Source organism: Mirounga leonina, unplaced genomic scaffold (assembly GCF_011800145.1).
Source record: "Mirounga leonina isolate KUSES-001 unplaced genomic scaffold, KU_Mleo_1.0 Mir_168, whole genome shotgun sequence".
Classification (NCBI taxonomy): domain Eukaryota; kingdom Metazoa; phylum Chordata; class Mammalia; order Carnivora; family Phocidae; genus Mirounga; species Mirounga leonina.
In genome coordinates this window covers 69,723,742-69,741,758 of record NW_023270426.1, presented here as the reverse complement: position 1 = coordinate 69,741,758, position 18,017 = coordinate 69,723,742, and positions in this window count along the sequence as shown.

Sequence of the window (18,017 nt, the reverse complement as noted above, 5' to 3'; positions counted from 1 at the left end):
TTTATGGCTGAGTAATATTCCATTGTATGTATATACCACCTCTTCTGTATCCATTCATCATTTGATAGACACTTGGGCTGTTTCCATAGTTTGGCTCCTATAAACATTGGGATGCATGTATCCATTGTTTGTTTCCAGAGCTTTGAGCTTTGGCTCTTGCCCCATCACATGCTCAATTCTATGACTTTAGAAATACTCCCCTACCCCAAGTTCTCAAAAGATTGTGCACTTTCCCTTCTCATCCTACTTCATTTCTCCTTCAGAATCTAACACTTTGATCACTGTTTCTTGACATCATTACCTCCTTTGTTTGTTTTCATAATACTCTCCCTTCTGTATTCATTAAGCATTCTACTCATCCCATCTTATTCTTCTTTGTTGTCCTCTTTATGTTCAAGAATTTGACTGCTACATATAAGTCAAGGACTCCTAAATCTATGTCTATAACCCAGACCCCTGGCTTCTAAGATCCAGATATACGTATCCAGTGCCATATAGTGATGGGCCGCAGATGGCTCTCTCTCCTTTATCTCCCACTCTCCACCCACTCACTTCTATTTCTTAGATGAATTTGATCAAGTTAACACCCTGATGCTAACACTTTTGCATCTTGACTTTCTAATGTGTAAAATGGGATCCATAATGTTATCTCCTTCATAGAGTTATGATAAGATTAAATGGAAAAATAAACAGAGAATACTGGTGATTAGCAATCCCTTTATATTGCCCCTTCTCCTTTTCCTCTTCCTTCTTAAAATTGTAATTATTATTAATACTATAATTGCCATTAGTGGTCCTCAAAATTTTTGTTCAAGTATCCTCTCTGGGACTGGCGAGAACTCTACTGACAGTGATTTTGCTTTCAAAGAATCTAAGTCTATTTGAAAAAACAGATAAGAGAATGAATCATTTTTGTAATGCGTGAAAAGTACTGGGTTAGAGGTAAGCCATGCACTGCTAAGACTACCAATATGTCTAACACATATTGTAGGTGTTTTATAAATGTTTGTGGAGGGAGTGTTTATAAGCTGGTAAATACTACCATAGCAATGCATGTCAAAAGAATATAATATACTTAAAATTACATGGAGTTGGGGACGTGGATGGGGGATGGGGTAACTACTGGGTATTAAGGAGGGCATTACAGAGGGCATGTGATGTGATGAGCACTGGGTGTTATATGCAACTGATAAATTACCAAACTCTATATCTGAAACTAATGATGTACTATATGTTGGCTAATTTGAATTTAAATTTTAAAAAGTTAAGAAATTTAAAAAAATTACATAGAGTGATTTAGAAATCTATTTAATTTCTGTGATAGTAAGATGTGCTAATATTGGGCTTTATTACTTTGTTTCATACTAGCGCTTGTGGTGGTGGGGATATATTAGAGGCAGTTATTTATGTCATTTTGTAGAATTAAAAAAAGTCTATCCACTATAGTCAGAACCTTTGGGTTTGTAATATATGATGATTAAGTTAAGCAACCAGACACTTTTTTCTTATCACCCCTTAAAGGATTTCTTTAGCCATAGAATTAGTGTCATTAATTCTGTAAATTGTTAGAGCAAGAAACTTTATATTATTTTGAATAAATGGTATTTCTTCTCCCCCCCTCACCATATCCTTTATATTTATCTACTTTTCATGTCACTGGGTCACGGAAACAAAAGGCATTCTATAGCGAAGGCTCACAGAATATCTCATAAACAGGATCTCATGAAAACCAAATAAACTGGAACAGAAAAAAGAGACACAGATAAAAGCTCTTAACACTGTCTGAATTTCTCTTTAAGTCCTAGGGTTTATTTTCATGTCTGTAACATAATATAAATAGAGAAATATGGTTTTCTGACCATTACCTTACTGTTATTTCACACTTCCCAACACTGGCAAGCATAATCTATGTTGATAATTTATCTTCGAAGTATAAATCTTTCAATATTTTCAGGGTAGAAGTCATATGGCTTAGAGTCACAAGAAAATCGCATCAGCATTCCATCTTTATAATGAACGACTGGGGTTTATTATTCCATTGACCTATGGAGACACTTGGGAGAATTAATGTACTGTACTGCATGTGTTATATACTAGGCTTGACATGTATAAATATTCTGAAAAATTACTCATTTATTTAGCTGGATCACTTAACAGATTTAACAAATGATAATCTTAACAAATATTTGTTAATATTGGCTAAATATTTGTTTAAATCTTTGTAAATATGTATGAAATTTGTGTACAGTGGAATCTGAAAGAAAGATTAGAACACTCTTATTTCTGTAATGAGTTATTACAGTTCCAGTTTCAGTATACATGAAGTGATTCTTATCTTCCTTAATCCCTAATATTCCATTAAATATATTGGAATATGTTCAAAACCAATATTTTCAGAATGAAAGTATGATGTCTGACATTGTATCATATTTAGTGCTGAAGTTCAGAAACAAATTAGACCCTTGAATTGAAGTCCAAATGGTTGCTTTTTTCCGAGTCTTAACATGAAGAATCATATATAATCTGCCTGAGATGAGGATACCGCTGTTCAAAGGGAAGTGTTATTCTAGATGTTTTCTTAAATTAATTAACACTTTTCCTTTACATCGTATTCCTTGGAAAAAGTGCCAAAATTTATGTTTATATATGTGAGTGTGTGTGTATGTATTCTAGGATTTTTCTCTCTAAATTTCCTAGTTTTCTTCTTTAAGCCTTTGCCACCAGCTAAACTAAATAAATGTAAAAGAATATGACAAGAGGCTCTACTAACAACTATTTCACAAAATAGTCACAAGGATTAAAAAATATGCAGGTTTTTTGTTGTTGTTCTAGCACAGTTTAGGAAATATTAATAGCATGTCCCTATAGCCCTGCCCTTTCACTGTGATTGCACCCCCTCCATGGTTTAGTGTTTTCTGCAGAGAGAATAGTGAAAGCAAATTCAAGACATTTTCTTGAGATTTGATTCTGTTTACATGGGCAAGGAGGAAGCACAGTTTTAGAAACTTGTACTCATTCCTGACTCAAAGTTTCTTCCTGTCATTATCTCAACCTTCATGACTTCACCTGATATATAGGAATAAGAAAACAGGGATCGACTCCTTAATTTCTCTTTCTTCTGTCTTTTTGTGGGTGTATAGGAATGCCACTGATTTCTGTGTATTGATTTTATATCCTGCCACTTTACTGAATTCCTGTATGAGTTCTAGCAGTTTTGGGGTGAAGTCTTTTGGGTTTTCCACATAAAGTGTCATATCATCTGCAAAAAGTGAGAGTTTGACTTCTTCTTTGCCGATTCGGATGCCTTTTATTTCTTTTTGTTGTCTGATTGCTGTGGATAGGACTCCTAGTACTATGTAGAATAGCAGTGGTGATAGTGGACATCCCTGATGTGTTCCTGACCTTAAAAAACTCTCAGTTTTTCCCCACTGAGTATGATATTTGCTGTGGGTTTTTCATAGATGGCTTTTATGATATTGAGGTATGTACCCTCTATCCCTACACTGTGAAGAGTTTTGAACAAGAAAGGATGCTGTACTTTGTCAAATGCTTTTTCTGCATCTACTGAGAGGATCATATGGTTCTTGTTCTTTCTTTTATTAATGTATAGTATCACATTGATTGATTTGCAGATATTGAACAAACCTTGCAGCCCAGGAATAAATCCCACTTGGTCATGGTGAATAATCCTTTGAATGTACTGTTGGATCCTATTGGCTAGTATTTTGGTGAGAATTTTTGCATCCATGTTCATCAGGGATATTGGTCTGTAATTCTCCTTTTTGATGGGGTCTTTGTCTGGTTTTGGGATCAAGGTAATCCTGGCCTCATAAGGAGTCGATCCAATTTATAATTGCACCCAAAACCATAAGATACCTAGGAATAAATCTAACCAAAGAGGCAAAGAATCTGTACTCAGAAGACTATAGAATATTCATGAAAGAAATTGAGGAAGACACAAAGAAATGGAAAAACATTCCATGCTCATGGATTGGAAGAACCAATATTGTGAAAATGTCTATGCTACCTAGAGCAAACTACACATTTAATGCCATCCCTATCAAAATACCATCCACTTTTTTCAAAGAAATGGAACAAATAATCCTAAAATTTGTATGGAACCAGAAAAGACCCCGAATAGCCAGAGGAATGTTGAAAAAGAAAAGAAAAGCTGGTGGCATCACAATTCTGGACTTCAAGCTCTATTACAAAGCTGTAATCATCAAGACAGTATGGTACTGGCACAAACATGGACACATAGATCAAGGGAACAGAACAGAGAGCCCAGAAATGGACCCTCAACTCTATTGCCAACTAATCTCTGACAAAGCAGGAAAGAATGTCCAATGGAAAAAAGTCTCTTCAACAAATGGTATTGGGAAAATTGGACAGCCCCATGCAGAAGAATGAAACTGGACCATTTCCTTACACCACACACAAAAATAGACTCCAAATGGATGAAAGACCTCAATGTGAGACAGGAGTCCATCAAAATCCTTGAGGAGAACTACAGGCAGCAACATCTTTGACCTCAGCCACAGCAACTTCTTCCTAGAAGCACCGCCAAAGGCAAGGGAAGCAAGGGCAAAAATGAACTATTGGGACTTCATCAAGATAAAAACTTCTGCACAGCAAAGGAAACAGTCAACAAAACCAAAAGACAACCGACACAATGGGAGAAGATATTTGCAAATGACATATCAGATAAAGGATGAGTATCCAAAATCTATAAAGAACTTATCAAACTCAACACCCAAAGAACAAATAATCCAATCAAGAAAGGGGCAGAAGATATGAACAGACATTTCTGCAAAGAAGACATCCAAATGGCCAGCAGACACATGAAAACGTGTTCAGCACCACTCGGCATCAGGGAAATACAAATCAAAACCTCAATGAGATACCACCTCACACCAGTCAGAATGGCTAAAATGAACAAGTCAGGAAACGACAGATTTTGGCGAGGATGCAGAGAAAGGGGAACCCTCCTACACTGTTGGTGGGAATGCAAGCTGGTGCAGCCACTCTGGAAAACAGTATGGAGGTTCCTCAAAAAGTTGAAAATAGAGCTACCCTACGACCCAGCAATTGCACTACTGGGTATTTACCCCAAAGATACAAATGTAGTGATCCAAAGGGGCACATGCACCCCAATGTTTATAGCAACAATGTCCACAATAGCCAAACTATGGAAAGAGCCTAGATGTCCATCAACAGATGAATGGATTAAGAAGATGTGATATATATATATGTATGTATACACACACACACACACACACACGCAATGGAATATTATGCAGCCATAAAAAATTTGAAATCTTGCCATTTGCAATGACATGGATGGAACTAGAGGGTATTATGCTGAGTGAAATAAGTCAATCAGAGAAAGAAAAGTATCATATGATCTCACTGATGTGAGGAATTTGAGAAACAAGACAGAGGATCATAAGGGAAGGGAGGGAAAAATGAAACAAGATGAAACCAGAGAGGGAGAGAAACCATAAGAGACTCTTAATCTCAGGAAACAAACTGAGGCTTGCTGGAATGGAAGGGGGTGGGAGAGGTGGGGTGGCTGGTGATGGGCATTGGGGAGGGTATATGCTATTGTGAGTGCTGTAAATTGTGTAAGATTGATGAATCACAGACCTGTACCCCTGAAACAAATAATACATTATATGTTAATAAATTAAAAAAAAAAAAGGAACAAGGAAACAAAAAGAATCTACTTTCAATAAAACATTTCTATTTCATTACATGGGACATTAAAATAGAAAACGCAGTAATGGAAAAATTAAGCATGGAGAGAACACTCAGTGCTTCCATGTGGACATCACAGCCTTTCGTCCTGGTTATGGCAGGCATTCCATTGCTTGCTGACTGCCCACATCAGCCCACTTGAGAGACTGCACTACAGAGTTCACTTGGTGAGGGATGGCTTATGCATTTCATGTGTGTAGACAGTGGGAGTTTAAAACAAGGACCATTTCCTTTACTGCATTTTTTCTAACTACTGTTAAGAAGTTTCTTGTAGGGCGCCTGGGTGGCTCAGATGGTTAAGCGTCTGCCTTCAGCTCAGGTCATGATCCCAGGGTCCTGGGATCGAGTCCCGCATTGGGCTCCCTGCTAGGCGGGGAGCCTGCTTCTCCCTCTGCCTCTCTCTCTCTGTCTCTAATGAATAAATAAATAAAATCTTTAAAAAAAAAAAAAGAAGTTTCTTGTAAAATTTCATGAACAGCTTTCCATACTTCTAGACTTTGGTGTTCCTTTCTAACTTTCCCCGCCTCCTGTTACACACAAAACCAAGGCAAGGCCAAAGCCAAGACCTAATTGATTTGACCCTGATTTGGCAACGAGCCACTTCTGATTTTTTTTTAGTTTATTACTGATATAATCAAAGTAAGAGTAATTAAAGCTGCCAACTGCCAGGTCCTATTCCAACACACCAAAAAGGATGTCACCGAAACCAAAGGGGTGAATGACTATAGTGCATGTCATGGGATACCCGATTGCTGAGCAGCCTGTTCCAGACTGTAGCTAAGTGGTTTCATGGTCTGCCAGTATATCTTGAAGGAGCTGAGATTGAAATCTCATACTCAGCAGAGGCCATGAGAAGCTGTCTCATGACAGTCTCCTGGGGGAGGTAGAAAAGCAGGTGGGAGATGACCGCAAGCCATCCCTAGCCTCCCACTCACCTCTGCTCTGTGAGGATCATGAGGCATCCTGCCATGCCTCAGAGGAGAGGCTACAGTTCAAACCTTTGCCCATGTAGCCCATGTGGATCTGTGCAAAGGTGCCAGGGCACTGTGGAGGAGCCATTGCCCTACATTTTCTAATTCTTTTTCTCCAAACCTTTTCCCATTACCTATTAGGATGTTTCATTAGTATTCTTTGTTCCTTATACAAACATAAAGTTGGATACTATTCTTTAGTTTGTTACATGGGTACTGGGTATAGATTTTACCATCCTCAAAACTTGGATGGGAAAATTTTACAATCCTTCATTTTTCAAAATAAAATTATATTTTATTGAGGGATGACTAGAAATTCGATCTCAGTCATTAATGTGACTCCCTTTCATTCAGGGCCATGCTAAAGTGAGAGAGTTTGAGGTAGTCTGGAGACGGAGAGCGGGTGTTCTTAACTTGGCTCCCCCTGGTCACAGTGCATACCCTTACTCTCTCAGCTTCCTTTGCTCTTTACCTGCCCTGCCTGTGCATGGGATCTGTGATGAGGTTGTTAGTTTCAGCCTAGTGTGCAGCTCTTCTGGGGGCTTAAGGGAGGATACCCAACCATTCTTCAGGGCCCTGCCAGCTACCCTGAGTGCAATCTCTGGTACTTCTCTAGACCCACCTCAAATTCCTCCGCATATCTTTCCCTTTTGCAACTTGCTCCTCACCCCTTCTCATGAGTTAATCAATACAATCTACCATAAAAGGAATTTTAGGAACACTGGGTTCTTCTTTTGGGAGTGGGTGGTAATAAACTACAAGCTTATATATATATATATTTTATTAACTCACACTGTTAAACATGTTAAGTCATCAACAGATCATGGGAAGCACAAGTGACATAAAGAGAGCTGACCTCATCCCAAAAGTTTCTGATGTTTTTCTAGCATTTGCTTAAATAGGTGAACATTTCTAGAGCTCAGAACTCATTATTATGAGTCATTTTTAGAGTATGCTAATGACTCATGGAAATGTTATTCAATCCACTGTATCTCCAGATCTTTGTATTCTTCTCTAATTACTTTAGAAAAAAATGGTGATTGTGACATCTTAACGCAAGTCCCTACCCTAATTTATTCTTTTTAAAAAAATTTTTTTAAGATTTTATTTATTTATTTGAAAGAGAGAGAAACAGCATGAGAGGGGAGAGGGCCAGAGGGAGAAGCAGGCTCCCCGCTGAGCCGGGAGCCTGATGTGGGACTCGATCCCAGGATTCCGGGATCATGACCTGAGCTGAAGGCAGTTGCTTAACCAACTGAGCTACCCAGGCACCCAATTCTTATTTACTGATAATTGTGTCAGGGTTAGTGGTTATACTAGATATTTAATTATATTCATGCTGAAAGTGGGGTCAGTATAATTACGGGTTAAGAGCTGGGATTGGGATGATGGGTAACTTCATAAGGACAGTCCTCTCAGTTGTGTGCATAGATATAGTCAGAACTCTCCAATTAAAAAATACAATACATTTTAACTTGGAGGGTGGTGGCCAAGTACCAAGAATGAGGAAATAAAGAAAGACCTAGGCCAAGGGCAATATGCTTGTGGGAAGAGAGTTCCAGGAACAAAGTTTTGCCAGATGCCATTCCTTGCCTTTCCAGATCCTGCTCAGCAGCATTCATCGAAGGCTACAGACAGGTTCAAATCACCTAGTGCCTGAGCCAATGCTGGCCAGGTATATATTGCCAATAGATACAATAGGATATTTCTGCTTCCCACAAGAGGGGGTTTGTAATTATCTTGTTTCAGCTTAGAAGCTGGAGGTTCCTGAGATGAGCTCCCTATCACCTGATCACCTTATGGCAGCTCTCTTCTCTACCTGCACTGTGAAATACTCAGCTCATCAGATTCTCTGTCTGCATTACAAGTACATACCTGGAATAGAGCCCTAACATCACTTATTTGGAGTCTGAATGTCTTGGTTATCTCTGAATGTTCCTTGCTTTTTGCACCTGTGGTTGCTGGTTCAGATCTTTTTCTCACCCGGAATCGCCACCCTCAGCCTAGAAATTCCTGTCTCCTATGCCACTTCTCTGTTAGGTGTGAGTTGTGGTCTGGTTGGAGCCAGAGTTCACTCTGACACTTCAGCAGCCATGGCTCAGAATCTTGGTCATCTTTGAGCCATATACTCTGGTCCTCCCTGAACACCCGTACCTGACTCCCCAGCAGCCGGTATTGATTGAAGTTGTAACATGCCTCATGGTTAAGCCCACATAGACTGTATCTCTTTGATTCACCAGCTGGCTGTTGAATTTGTCCAATTTGTTCTGGGTGCACATACAAGTTTTCCTTAGAATCCTTCAGCCAGCCTTCTCAACAGACCTAACTTCAGGAATCACACCGAGAGGGCCAACCTGCTTCAATTTGTGTAGAAATAGGTAGTTTTGATTAAAAAAAAAAAATCTTTTTTATTTGTGGTTCACAAAACTGCCTATCATAAACACTTTTTCTTTAGAGACTATTTCAGGGGAAGATTTTGAAATACTGTCCATGCTGAGATAATTCATTGTTTTCACCATGGAGAAAGGTGAAGAGAGATCAGCACAAGGACAAGGCTCACTGATTCTCAGCTTCCTCCCACCCTCCCCTTAAGACACCAACAATCTAAAGATCCAAGAACCATCTCCGAGATGTTGTCACAGATTGAAACGACACATGACCCTGGTGCTTGCAGTGAATGCTAAGATACGAAGACATCAATTAGGGGTTTTAGAGCACAGTTTTTGTTTTAAGGACATTGAGATTCTCACTCGCATATGTGTTCAGACTTAGTTAACTGTTGAATTTTCATCAGGTTTGGCTGGTACAGATGTTCCCCTTGCACTGCCAGCATTACTGCTAGTTAATGAAGCATCCCGGCCCATGGTTCTCTCCTGCCGCTCACCCTGACAAGCTGGAGAGGAAGGGCTGCCTGCAGATGGTGTTTCGCGTGTGTACGGTACAGTGGGTCCAAACACATGGCGGCTTTGTTCAGGTTGCCAAAACTCACTGTGCTCTCACACATGGTAGAATGCATCTCATAAAAAGAGATCAATTTATAAGCAGCGTTTTATGATTAGAAGGGAAAATATTGGCTTTCTTGGTTAAGGAGCAAATTTAAACTGAGGCCTATGGAGAAGAGAGGGAGAAAGAGTTGCTAATTTTAAAGAAGCTACTGTCTCAGACCCTCCTTTTTGATACTTTCCATGAGTATAGGAGTTCTCAGACGTGGGCTGTTTCAGATTACAGCTAACTGTGATTGTGGTCAATGGCACCAGAATCCTTCAGAATTGCATGGGTCTCGGTATCCTTTAACTCTGCAGGCTTTTCGTGGGTCATAGCTATTGTTCCCTCACCACCAACAAAGGGATGAATATTAATTTCCAGATTGGGTGAGGGACTCAAAGTTGGAGCACAGATTTATATAACATGGGAACGCAAACAGTATCAAAGACCTATTTTGAGGAAGGACTGTTACCAAAATTGAGGGCACCGGGGGCAAACAGAAAAACAAATATTCCTGGTTTCTCTGCAGGAGTAAGAGCTCCTCAGAGATATCTCCCATGTTTACACAGTGCCTTGTTTATAGTAGGCATTCAGTAAATGTTTGACTGTATAAATAAAGGAGTGAATGGCATTGCCTAACACAAGGATTAGCCCTGAATGTAAAATAGATGAATTTTGGGCGCCTGGGTGGCTCAGTCGTTAAGCATCTGCCTTCGGCTCAGGTCATGATCCCAGGGTCATGGGATCGAGTCCCACATCGGGCTCCCTCCTCGGGGGGGGGAGCCTGCTTCTCCCTCTCCCCCTCCCGTTGCTTGTGTTCCTGCTCTCGCTATCTCGGTCTCTGTCAAATAAATAAAATCTTTAAAAATAAAATAAAATAGATGAATTTTATGTTTCTTCACTAATGTTCTCTCTGGAGCAGACAATAATGAAGGTAAAACTGCAAATTATTAGACAGAGGAGGAATGAGGTGACCATTCAGACTGATTATCTTATTTTAGAGATTATAATGATGACATTTATTTCACATTTACCATGCCAGGCATTGTGCTATGGGTTGAACATGGCATGTCTTATTTAATCCTTACAACAACTATAAGTAGGTGCTAGCCCATGGTATAGATAAGGAAATTGAGGCATAGAAAGCTCATACAGCTAATAAGTGACGAAGCCAGGATTAAACCCTTGGGGCTGTCACTCAACCCCAAGGAGGTTGAATGATATATCCAAGGCTGTCACAGGATGGAGTCTCAAACTTCATCTCATAATTTCCTATTTCATTGCTTTTTCTCCTACAATACATTTTCTGAGGAAAAAAAAATCTTTCCTGTGATACATGCCCCTCCAACTACCACCTAAATTGCAGAGCTAATTGCTGAACTGGTAATAGTAGTGGGGTACATAAGTTAGGATGCTGTCAGCAGCAAGTAATAGAAAATCCTCAATCAGCTGTCTTAGACAATTAATAAAATGTATTATTCTCACAATAAGCAGCCTTAATGTGGGTCATGTTGCAAAATAATCTAAGTACAATGACACTGTTACAGATGTTTACTGTACTGGACATTTATTAGTGGGCAAGTGAATGAAAGGAGTTCATAAAATCTGTTGTCTAGGCTTGAGGAAGTCCCTACTCCCTACCCCTTTAGAGTCTCATACCATCTAGTAGGAAAGGGTCATTGAAGGCAATCAGGAAGATTCCTGAGATAAGATTCTGCCATCCCTACAGCCGGCTACAGGCACTTCCATGGCTAGGGACTGTGTGGTTTAGGTATTTAGCCTGGGGCAAAATCCCAAGGCGCATAGGCTTATTGTCTTCCTTGATTCTTATTTTCTATCCATGCAAGAGTAGGAAGTGTCTATAAAATGATTTTAGCAAATCAACACAACTTGAATACCTTCAATTTCACCAGTGAGAGCCCAATTTTAGCATTCATCATGCCTGTCTACAGGCTGCTATTTTAATCACTAAAAGCCCTTTTCTGACATTTAGTATGTCAATTAGCAAAGTGCAGGTTATTGAGCAAGACACAGGTAACGGAAGTGCCTTTCTGAAGTACAGATGTCCTGATGAGAATGCCAGCAGACCACTCCTGTGTTCTTGATTGTCATAGTCATTGATCACTCTGGGAGAGGGAATCTTTAATCACCATGCTTAGAGTTCAACCCAAGTTACACTCACATCATATCACAATGTATATGCTGAAGTATTTTGAAGTAAATTATAATAATTTTACCCGTGGGTTCCAGATTGGTTAATTTAGCAATTAAATGAAATCCTCAAGAATCCAGGCTCCCTGGTGGCTGCCCTTCCATCTGACTCTGTCTTTGACTAGCACCCTTCATGGTAGTGAGGTGATAGCTGCTCAAGTTCTAGGTGTGATCCCATGAAGACTTGACACATCTCAAAGAATGGGGGGGTGGGCGGGGATGCAGGTTAATGGATATCCTTTTGTGTGTTTCTCTTCACAACAGCAAGGAAACTTCACCTAGAAACCATTCAGCAGACTTTTTTTTTCATCTGATTGGCCAGAATTATATAGCATATTCATTTTTAAGCCAGTCACTGGGAAGAACAATGGGATTTTTTTCTTGACATTGGTAAACTTTATTAGGACTTAACGTTAAGTCATCTGAGGAGGGGTGGAATAGAGCTTTGTGAACAATAATGAGTAAGGGAAAGGCAGTTGGGATGGCAAATCTGCTAATGTGTAATAATTATTTCTTTTTCTTTTTTAATGAGACCACTTTAAGGGCAACATGCAGCTTTATTTGATCCTTTATCCCATCTTCTCCCTCAGTCCCAGCTCTCTTTCTTCCTTTCATGGTTGACCTGTCTTTGCTGCTGCTGTACTCCCATTCATTGAGTCTTCAGTGAATACCCCAACATCTTGAATTAGAGGAAGGGAGTTATAGCTTTAATGAGTATTTTTAGCTTTGGTAGTTAACCAAGAGTCACTTCAGGTTCCCTGATGCATTCTCATCTCATTGCATGTTGTTTATCATGTTAAATCTGGTGTGAGTTCTTCAGGGAATATTCCTGATTTGAGAACATAGAGGCCAGAATAAAAAGAATTGCTTGGGCCTTATAATCACTGAAACCTTCCCTTAAGAGTGCTATTATCAGGTTATTTGCTTCCCTTCTTTGTCCACCTACAATCTCACTCAAAACAAGTGCTTGACAAAAAATGACATTTGATTTCAAGCAATCATCTTCAACTTCTTCCTCTCCCCCTGGCTAGTTTTAAGATGAAAGAAATTGCAGGGTGTTTTAAAAGCAGATTAGAGCGCTTGTGTCAGAGGATAAGGGCATATTCACTAAATATTTACTTCTCCAATGTCTTTAGAGAAAGGAAACTGGAGACTGCACAAGACAAGGATAAGTTTTCTGAAAATGACAGAAAATGAACTAAACCTTGTACAGATTAAAGAACTGGTTCTTTTTTTTTCAATTTATTTTTTTAATTTAAATTCAAATGATTAACATATAATGTATTATTAGTTTCAGAGGTAGAGTTCAGTGATTCATCAATTGTATATAACACCCAGTGCTCATTACATCACGAACCTTCCATCACCCACTTACTCCATCCCTCCACTCCCCTCCCCTCCAGCAACCCTCAGTTTATTTCCTATGATTAAGAGTCTCTTATGGTTTGTCTCCCTCTCTGATTTCATCTTGTTTTATTTTTTCCTCTCTGCCCCTATTATCCGTGTTATGTTTCTTAAATTCTACATATGAGTGAGATCATATGATAATTGTCTTTCTCTGATTGACTTATTTCGCTTAGCATAATACCCTCTAGTTCTGTCCATGTCATTGCAAATGGCAAGATTTCATTTTTTTTGATGGCCGAGTAGTATTCCATATCTATATATATCTATATATATATATATAGATATATATATATATATAAACAGATAAAGAAGATGTGGTGTATATATATATGTCGATGGACATCTGGGCTCTTTCCACAGTTTAGCTATTGTGGACATTGAAGAATTGGTTATTAAAAGCTTAGGCTCAATTAATGTAAAAAGCAAAAAGTCTAAATGGTAAGGGTTCAGGATTATTAGTAAGGTGCGGTCAGGGAAATAAAGATCAATTTAGCTGATATTTTTCAAACTTTAATTTTCTATGAGTCTGATTCAGAGTTAGTGTAGAGAACATAAAAAACATTTTAAAAAGTCTAAATATACTTTAAATTATATCTTAACATGCACACCCTGCACTTGTCTTCTTCACTTGCATCATACAATTCTTCCAATCATGCGTTTATTTCTTCTCTGCTGGGAGGTCATTCTTCACCCTTTCCCTATGTACCCTCCACCCCACTCCACTAATTTGCATAAATCAGACACACACATGCAAACCTGCTTCCTTTCTGTGACATCTAGCTTCATTAATGGCATTACTATTCTCCTAAGTTCCTAGTCTTGCAATTTTTTGAAAATCTCTTCTTCTTTCAATTCTCACAAACTAATTATTGACTAGTTCTCTTGAGTCTACTCCAAACTATTTCTTTCTTGCTTCAATTTCTCATTTCTTTTTTTTATTACTTCCTTCATTTCCACTACTATTCCACTTAGAATTTTGCCATAAACTCCCAGTGGGATTCCTTGCCTTTGGTTTGTTTCCTCCAATCTATCTTTGACATTTCTACAGCCAGAAGGTAGGACAACTCTATTGGCACTGCACAATTCATGACACTCTGCAGATACTTGAAGATCTCTTCAGTTGTCCTTCTATGCCTGAAGAATTTTAATCCCCCAGTATGGCAGTCATACTCTTTTCACCAACTACATTTATAACCTCATCTTCTTTTATAATTCTTTCAAGAGTTCTGCTTTCACATCACTAGACACTACTTTCACCCTCTTTCTTTTTGCTCTCTTACCACTAGATATCTCCATCAATTCTCACATCGAAATGCTTCCCATATTTCAAGGCCTAGTGGAGATGCCACTTCTTCCATGATGCCTTCTTCTGTGACTTTCTGTCCCTCTTTAATAACCTCTTCCAGATTCCCACCCCCCACCAAAGAACATTGTCAGCATTTCTGTTATAGTACTTACCATGATTTATTTTGAGTTGTAGTTGGTTGTAAGTCTGTCTTTTTCATCAGTCATTTACTGCTTAACACAGAGCTTCACAAATAGTGTGGTTGTTGCATTGGATTAAATTTGGGACCTGATGCTACATCTTCTTAGCTTATTTAATGCATAACGCAGTTGAATGTAGCCTTATACTTCCCATAGAGCCTGGGAATTCGGGCAAAGCCCAATACAGAATAAAAGTCATAATAAAAGTTAAACCCCATTGTGCTTTTTTTTACATGCATAGTGAGAATACTTTTATACCCTATTCTTTTTCTTTTCTCTCTTATAAGCTTTCTTTACCTCCTAAACGAACTTTCTCACCTGAGCTCCCTTCACCACTATTTCATGATTCCTATCTTGTTTGGTTCATTTTTGTACTTACCTCTATGCTTTGGTGGACAGCTTTGACATTTAATTTCCTCGTGTCATGTTCCCTTCATCTAGTAACAGGAACTGATTTTTCTTTGAAGGATGATTAGCGTTAGAAGTAGGCATAAGACCTAGTTCTGGTGAATCATATTCTAGCTCCATGGCCTCAGTGATGGGTGTGGGCCCAATTTGATGAGCACCAGTCCAATGATACTCCAGCATAGTAATATGACTTCGATGATTGGAATGGAAAAGTTCTAGTTTTGGTAGGTTTGCTAAAGTGATGAGATCTAAGCCTGGAGCTGTGGTTGATTCTTTCTAGCCCTCCAGGAAGAACTGATCTGAATGAAACCATCATAGAAGAAAGAAGACACAAAATATGGAAAGAGACCAAGTGCTGAGGACACCATTTGAACCCCTAGATCCAGCTTTTGGTTTATGTAAACCAATAAATCTCCATTTTTAATTAAGCCACTGTGAGCTGGATTTTCTTCTCATGTAGCGCCAGAAGAATCCCTACTCTTAATATACCAAAAATAGGCTTTCTCATCAAGGTTACTCCCTTAGCTTTTCTCTTTTTCATTGATCTTATAAAATTCCACTCCCCACACACACCTTTTATTGAGCCTTTTATGAAAGACGTTTTAAAAATGGATGACAGTTGTACCTGTTTTATATGGCTTTTCTAAGGATCAAATAAATGTAAAATGCTTGAAAAGGTGGCTGGCATGTTGTACCATGTTAATGTTAACTGTTGTCTTCTCCATCATCATCATCACCAATATCATCATCGTCATCATCAGTTTCGTGTTACTTATTACAATAATCAGATTATACAACTAGAGACTTAAACTGATTGAAACTTCAGTTTCTAAACATATTTATTTCAGAGTTGACTTTTATTTGAACAGGATATTACCTCTTGGTTTGTTCTACATTGCTATTTGCCTGAATCGCTTTCTATATGTTTGGCAGTGCATTCCATTTTTAAAAATATAATATGAAGATTGTGCCTATCAACTCTGCTTCTGGAAGATGCATATCAAAGAATATCACAGAGTATCACTTGTGACTATTGCTCGTCCATAATATTTGTACGTGAATTTGTGTATCCTTTAAGGTGTTTGAGAAGAGGATTTCTTTCATTTTGCATATAAAATAAATATATAACAAAAGAAGATAGAATTTCCCAGAGGTAATCTATTAATGGGGATGGGACATTGGTGTCTAGATTTCTAATTTAGGAAATGAGTAATTGTCTCTTAAAACATTTCGTAAGATCCTCTCCTTAGTGCACCATTGTTTTGATTTGGAACTAAGTTCTCTGGGTTCTAGTTTTTCTCTGACATTAACTGAGTAATTCTGAGCAGATCATGGAATCTCCATAGACCACAGTTTCCTCTTCTGTAAAATAAGAGTTTACACTTTACATTTAATGTGCATTCCTACTTGCAAATTCCCTAAGTTCCTTTCAAAGAAGATTTATCACAAACATATTTTAGAATCACTATTATCCACAAGACAGGAGAGCTGCAGAGAGAGGAACTGAAATTCTTCTTTCAAGTATGCAGATGATATTCAATTTGTAAGATTCAGTTGGAAGAAATAGAGAGGAATAGCATGTGTAATGCAAAAGAGTTTAGATCAATTTAAAGTGAGAGCTTAAAGGTGACAAGTTCAGTTCATTCTAGCAAAACATAAGCTAATTAAAGTGAGAGCTAAAGCCCAAATTGGGGAAAAGGCGATGAACCTGTACAATCATACAGTACAGCAATTGGGAAACAGGTTTGATGAATAGGACAGAGGTCACTGAAATGATCATCTTGTGCTAGAGGAAGATGAGAAGAGGCACATTTACTTCTACCAAGAATTCCTACTGGTGCATTTGTTAGTCATTGCACACTTGTCCAGAACTGGTAAGGGCTCTGAGACACAGATGAGGATTTTTGCTTCATTCTCCCTCTTGAGGTGTACCCAAGCTATATAATGTGGCAACCATTCTGAGTTAGAGCTCTTATTTCAAAATTAGCTCTTGGACAAACATACACAAAAAATATATTTCTTCCGGCTCTGTGTTAATTAAATGCAGTCAAAGTGAAGTCAATTCCCTCTCAAAGTGACAGGCCTGCTGTCTCTCCGTAGAGCTGCAACAATTAGCTTGCACCTAGCAATTCAAAGCACTTATTCCCCTACCGAGTTACCTGTAGCCAGCGGTTAGATAGATGGATTTAGAGTCATATGTAGATACTGATACAGATTCGTAGACGTTTATAGATATACATTGCTATGGACTGATTTTTATCCCCTCAATATTCATATGTTGAAGCCCTAATCCCCAGTGTGACTGTACTGGAGATAGGGACTTTAGAGGGGGTAGTTAAGGTTAAATGAGGTCATAAGGGTGGGGCTTTATCTGAAAGACTGGTGTCTCTATAAGAAGAAGAGACTCCAGAGATCTCTCTCTCTCTACACACAGAGGAGATGCCGTATGAGGACCCACTAAGAAAGCAGCCATATGCAAGCCAGAAAAGGAGTTCTTACCAGAAATCAGCTCTGAAGGCACCTTGATCTTGTACTCTTGGCCTCCAGAACTGTAAGGATATAGATGTTTTTTAGGCCCCACAGTTTGTGGTATCTTCTTATGGCAGCCCAAGCAAACTAATACATATGCAGTTGACCATTGAACAATGTGGGGGTTAGGGATGTCACCCCAGTGCAGTTGAAAATCCATGTATCACTTTTGACCCCCCCAAAATTTAACTACTAATAGCCTACTGTTCACTGGAAGTTACTGATAAAATAGACAGTTAACATATTTTGTATGTTGTGTGTATT